This window comes from Xiphophorus maculatus, chromosome 11 (genome assembly GCF_002775205.1).
Source record: "Xiphophorus maculatus strain JP 163 A chromosome 11, X_maculatus-5.0-male, whole genome shotgun sequence".
In the NCBI taxonomy this organism is placed as follows: Eukaryota; Metazoa; Chordata; class Actinopteri; order Cyprinodontiformes; family Poeciliidae; genus Xiphophorus; species Xiphophorus maculatus.
Genome location: NC_036453.1, coordinates 5,854,818 through 5,860,759, shown reverse-complemented (window position 1 = coordinate 5,860,759; position 5,942 = coordinate 5,854,818). Strand labels below are relative to the sequence as shown.

Below are 5,942 nucleotides of genomic sequence, written 5' to 3'. Positions count from 1 at the left end.
GCTGCTGGTATATCTAGCCTGACTTTGTCCTAACTTGATTGGGTAATGAATTGAAGTCTTAGAAACTTTAAGAGTGAGATGAAGTTAGATCCAGTCACACAGGTGGATGGTAATGAAGGTAGGGGGGATGGAGCTGACTTTGTCAGAGGGGATTGTTTGGAGAACTCTGTAGATCCTGAAGGTGAGTGTTCTGAAGGGATCCAGGTTATATGAGCCAGAAGCTGGAAGCATTTAGCAGGTGGGCGTGGAGAGTTGGGGAGCGGGCGGGCAAGCCGTGACAGAGAGCGAGAAACTGCAGTCAGCGTTCGTGACAGATAGTGCAAGGAGATTCTCTGAGGGCAGATGGAGGTGGAACCTCTAAGTGATCAGTCACCTGAGTAATCAAATTAGAAGGAACAAAGTCAGCAGAGCAAAAGGGGTTTTTGCAAAAATGGCCAAAGCATTTTCAGAAAAAGCACTAGAGGTGTGAAGGTAACTCTGGTAGAATCTAAGAGAAATGCTGGCAAAACTTTACCAGGTATAATCAGTCGAAGAGAAGACATTCTGTAGCTTTTAGTGGCTCTGCCAAATGAAGGAATCTCCTGCAGGTGTGCAGGAGGCAGCAGTCCAGACACACCCAGCTGTCAAACAGGAACAGAGTCAGAGGCTTGCAATCACGCAACATACACACACTTACACAGCAGAACCTGACAATTCTTTTCTATGAGATATATAGTAATGCACATTGTTGTGACAGTAGGAGTCTAGTCTCGACTATGGATAACAAAATATTTCCTGTGATGTAGATTAGTAATGTAGATTAAAATTACAAAGTTGAGGCGCCACCTGATGATCAGGAAAATAATGGTCAAATAGCTCAGTCCCTGTCTCTAAAACCTACCTGATAAGTCTTAGGTTTAAAAATAATAGATGAAGTTTTAAGAGCATCACTGGCATTCTTTTGACAGACAACGTCTCTATAATATATAAGAGTTTAATAAGAATTCAACTGTACATTTAAATACTTTATCCAACATCTCACTAATCTAGTAACACTCAACTACTGATAAAAAAATAAATAAAAGCATGAAACTAATAAATGACTGAAAATTTAAAAACAATCTTAAAAATATTAAAATGGACCAATAAAATTCTATAAGAATGTCACAGTTTAGTGTGAATTTTGGATATTGAGACAGACATTAAGACATAGACAGCTTAGAGCATAGAACATGAACTCCCTTTTTTATGTTTACCACATTTGTTGAATACTCTAGTGCCACCCATGTTACAGTTTGTGTCTGTTCACATATTTTTACTCCACTTTCTAATGCATTAAACAGAAGTCCCAGACCAAAAGATGGTTCTGTTCAGCAGGCAAAGAAAATGACTCAAATTCAGCCAAATACCAAAATTGCCTTACTGCACATATGACAAACCCTCCTAATCCTTTATGTACTAACTGTAGCACTCCGAATAATTAAACCAAATCAGAAAAAAGGACTACATCTAAAAAACAGTGTATTGTTCAATGCTGGGCCATAATTAGAATGAAGCATGTCAGAAGAATATGTAGGACCAATTTACCCCCACTGATACTTTTAGGGGAAACCTATTTTTAAATCTCAGTTCTCTGCTACTGTTGCTCAGCCAAGATTATCTGTTCTCACTGGGAAAAAGAGAGAGAGAGAAACAGTTGTGCAGTACGTGTCCTCTGATAACTTTTTCATCTCATTTGACCTTTTCATTTTGTTTTTTCTTCTTAGCAGAAGGAAGTATGTTGCAGCAAATTTTCTTCCAGCAGTTGTTATGGACTTGATTTTTCCCAGATTAATAATCATCAGAGTATGCTTCTACAGAAACTCTCTAAAGTGTTCTCACCCCCGGTAAAAGGGCTATTTTTTGTTATGTAGAAAAAGATTCTGTGCTGAAAAGTTTCAAAATATTTCTTCCAAATAATAAGTATCCTGTACAATATAAATAAAATCTAAACAATTATTTCAGTTGAGAAAATATAGTCCAATTAACCAGTTACTGATACTTTAATTTTCCCTGTAATTGAGATTATTCTTTGATCTGGATATATTTTTGAACCCAAATTTTCTTTTGCCAAAACTAAATCATCCACTATGTGGATGGTCTTTTAGTGATGCACAAAGTTGCGCTGGTGCCAAGATATGACCAAAATGGCAACTTTATGTTTGACCTCACCACAATTTAACATTTTCTTCTACTAGGTCATATCTAGTAGATCCATATTTTTTCCTGGCTCTGATTAAGGTTCTGGATAGCTAAATTGTATTTCACATTTGTGACTGTATTTCAGAGGAAGTTTATATAGTAGCAACCGTTACCTTAATAAGACTTAACCAACAAGTAATTGCAGCTTTTTGCTTTTTCATATTTTTCCCTCCATTGAATAAGTTACTTATTGCATAAGATTTAACATTACATGCCTCAAACACAGTTTTAAATCTTTACACATCAAGTTCTCTATGTGATCAAATCTGAACCGGGCAAAGATGGATTTTTTCATTCATGGGAATGTATGAATCCTGAGTTGTCTCATTTCTGTGTATTATCATTCAGCTCAGACACACACATGTTCCAAGACTGACCATCTTAAACATGCTAGTGAACCCTACTGGTAAGACTGCCAGGGACTTGTGTATGTTCACTTCATAGAACTATGAGCTCAAAGCAGTATCTTTTCCCAGTAGACATGTAATATATTTTAATATTTCAAAAAATATGAAAATTCATTTTCAGGTGAGTACTACTCTCCATTCAATCTTATTGTTTAATTTTAGTCTCAATTCTATATGCAAATTCCAATTTATATTCCCTCTTCATTTATTATCACACCTGACCTTTTCCAATTTCCCCTTCCTGTCTTCCTCTCTGATCCATTAGCTATGCACATCCTCCAACATCTGTCCGGTCAAAGCTTGTTGTATTTGGGGCAGATGGTACCTTCAGGTCCACTGATAGCAAGTTCTGATTAGTCTCAAATTGTTGAATAAAGGCCTGCTGGGCTGTTTATTTCAATAAAATACTGCAGAATCGTGCCTCTAACAGTCACATTCAGTCTCAGTGAAGTGGAAACCAATGAAGGGAATCTGAGCTCTCTTGTTCTGATTTTTTCTTCAGGAGCACTGGAAAAACAAAACACTCAGAAGTACTGAGAAAAACCCATTCCATCCTGCCTCTGTGTGTTTTTTGTCCCTTGGACTTATGAGACGGGGTGAGGGCTGTGTGTGTGTTTTGTGACCAGTTTTTTTCAGTTTAAAAACAGTAATCCATTTCCAGCTCAGATTTGCATCATCAGAGATGATGTACACATAGTGTGTACATTTTTTAAAACATAAACTCAAACTAAGCTAGAACAATACTAGGACTCTATGAAAGGGGAAATTTATTTCAAATTTTGCCAAATGTTTCTCAATTCCCATCTCTCTGTGATGGTCCACACACATGCGGACGCACACGCCTGCACCCCCCCTCCCCTCCCCCGCAAACACACACACACACACACACTTTGCAAACTCCTTCCAAAATCAATGTAAATCTTTCATGTAAAAGTGCACCACCATTTTAGCATAGTGCTCTGCTTTAAGGTTGTCCTCAAGGGCCTTGCTACATTTATTGGCTGGCATTAAATCACACAATAAGTGATTGGACATTACTGCTAATTGTAAAGGCAGTTGCTTCTCTCAGAGGTATTCTCCTGAAAAGTTGGTGCTGGCAGTATGAGGCCGAGGACATTAAGTCAAATGCAGGAGCAAACACAACTTGGAAAATATTTTTCTTGAAAGCAAAGTAACGCCAAACTTATTATTTACAACCATCTTCATTGAAGGTGAAAAGTATAAAATCCCTGGTTTTTGTGTTGACTGCAAAGGTTTGTTTTTTAGTTTTTGTGTTCCACTTTAAATTATTTTTAGGTAAATATTTATGTTGGTGTTTTTTTCCATTTTGTTTTAATAGTTCTATTTTTCCTTATTTTTAGTCCTGCCATTTTCTTTCATTAGCTTCCCTCAGTTTCCCTCTTCCCAGAATATCCATCACTCCTTACATCAGCCTCCCTTCTTGATTTAACTCGCAAAGTCTTTGTAGTTTGAATTTAGGTTTCAACTTGCTACCTGTTTGAATTTCCTAGTTCCCTGTTAGTGACCCTTATTTTATCATAATAATGTCTCATCTAATTCAAGATTCAACATTCAACTTAGTCTCATAGTCTGACTCACACTCACTATTCAGATTGTAAGCCACTGTATTTTTCTCTTTTCAGTCTCAAATGTAGGAGTTTGAATGTTTGCTTTTTTTACCATTTGTTTTGGTTTACCATCAAAACTTTGACACATAGCAACCGCAAATTTAATTGACTTTTGTCGTGATTTTATTTGATAACCCAATTCTAAGTAGTGCAGAGCTTTTAAGTGAAAGGGAAATGATGCATCGTTTTCAAACTCTATGACCTTGTTTGTTCACTAATCCACTAATGCTCTGTAAAAAATACCTCATTCCTTCTGCAGGCAAGTATTTAAACTGAGAATAAATTACACAATGTTGAACCCTGGCATTTTTAAGCAGTTGGTTGTGTTAGACTTTTATTTAGGGGAATCAGAGTAACAGAGGCAGCATTCAAACGGATGCCACAGTTATCAGAATTTTATTTGTAAAATATTTTGAAAATAATGTACCATTGTCTTTCCTCTTCACATTTATGAATTATTTTGTATTGTTTTATGACACAAAATTGCAGCACATAAGATCAGACTATGCAACATTCAAGTCTGAATATGAAAATATGAAAAAGTTTAAGGGGTATACATACTTTTGCAAAGCATAGTCACTCTCAGGAACTTTCATAAGAACTTATAGTTCATAGCATTGGACTTTGATATCATTTAGCTTTACAACATTCTGAGTTAAGGTAAAACACTGGAACACTGGAAAACGACCTTATGAAGAAAAATGAGGGGTCTCTCAAACATATGCAATGTTTTTCTTCATACAGTTTTGCAACAACAGTTAATAAATCAAAAAAGGAAGCTGCTGTCCTAGATTCATATATTCTTGTACCTTCCATTCCCACGACTACTGGTGCTGAGGTCACACTCCTGCTTAGCCACCACAGCCATGAGCGCCTCCAAGACTTTCAGGGATCAGCTGGATTAGTGGGAACTTCAGGGTCCAAACTCTCCCACAGACAACGTCCCTAAAAGCCCACTTACATGTGTGGACACAAATAAGCATTGACGTGACACACTTAGAGTAACTATCACCCCTCTCCTGTCCATACCCACCCTGATTAAAACGTGACAGCATGCCTATGGCTCCCCTCATCTTCTTTTGTGTGCTGCCAGGCATTGATTTCCCTGGCCTGATCTAATCCTGGGTTCACATAGCTAAGCATTAATTAGAGAGGGAGATGAAGCAATGGAGAGAACAAGAAAGAGCCGGACTCGCATGCACCTAAGGCATTAAACTCCAAGTTCACAGTTTGATCAAGGAGTCCAGGAGGGGAAAAGTTGCACAGAAAGCCTGAGTCAACCATCTGCTTTTATTTCATTTGTGTTTTCAAGACCTCAGGGTTTCTGGTAAACTGCATTTGCTAATCAAATCTGTAGCCTCTCAGTACCAGTGCCCTCCTTCTCATTTTCCTTCTCTCCAAGGCTATTTTCTCCTCTACTCCTGCTCTCCCTGTCAGGCTTGTGGTCGATTGGATCTGAAACTGCGATATCTGTCACTTCAGAATGATGCTCATGCAACGCCCCCCCCCCCCCCCCCCATCGTAAGGAGAACTGGGTCACTTTCTGCCTTTATGGAAACTTGATTGAAGAGAGTTTAAAGGACCTGTCTGCCAGCAGAGAAGCTTCGAGTGTGCCACTCATCGTGTGGAAAAACTTACATCAACCCAAATTTCTCTCTCTGTCCATGGGACTTTGCTTCCATCTACA

General features: G+C 38.1%; 1 long non-coding RNA gene across 1 annotated transcript; it reads right to left on the bottom strand.

Moving 5' to 3' along the window:
• Positions 1-311: 311 nt before the first annotated feature.
• Positions 312-5,169, bottom strand: LOC111610007. Its single transcript, XR_002753450.1, has 3 exons — positions 5,065-5,169; positions 515-620; positions 312-373 (listed from the first exon to the last, which is right to left on the bottom strand). It is a non-coding gene; the product is annotated as an uncharacterized LOC111610007 (long non-coding RNA).
• Between the last annotated feature and the right edge of the window lie 773 nt (positions 5,170-5,942).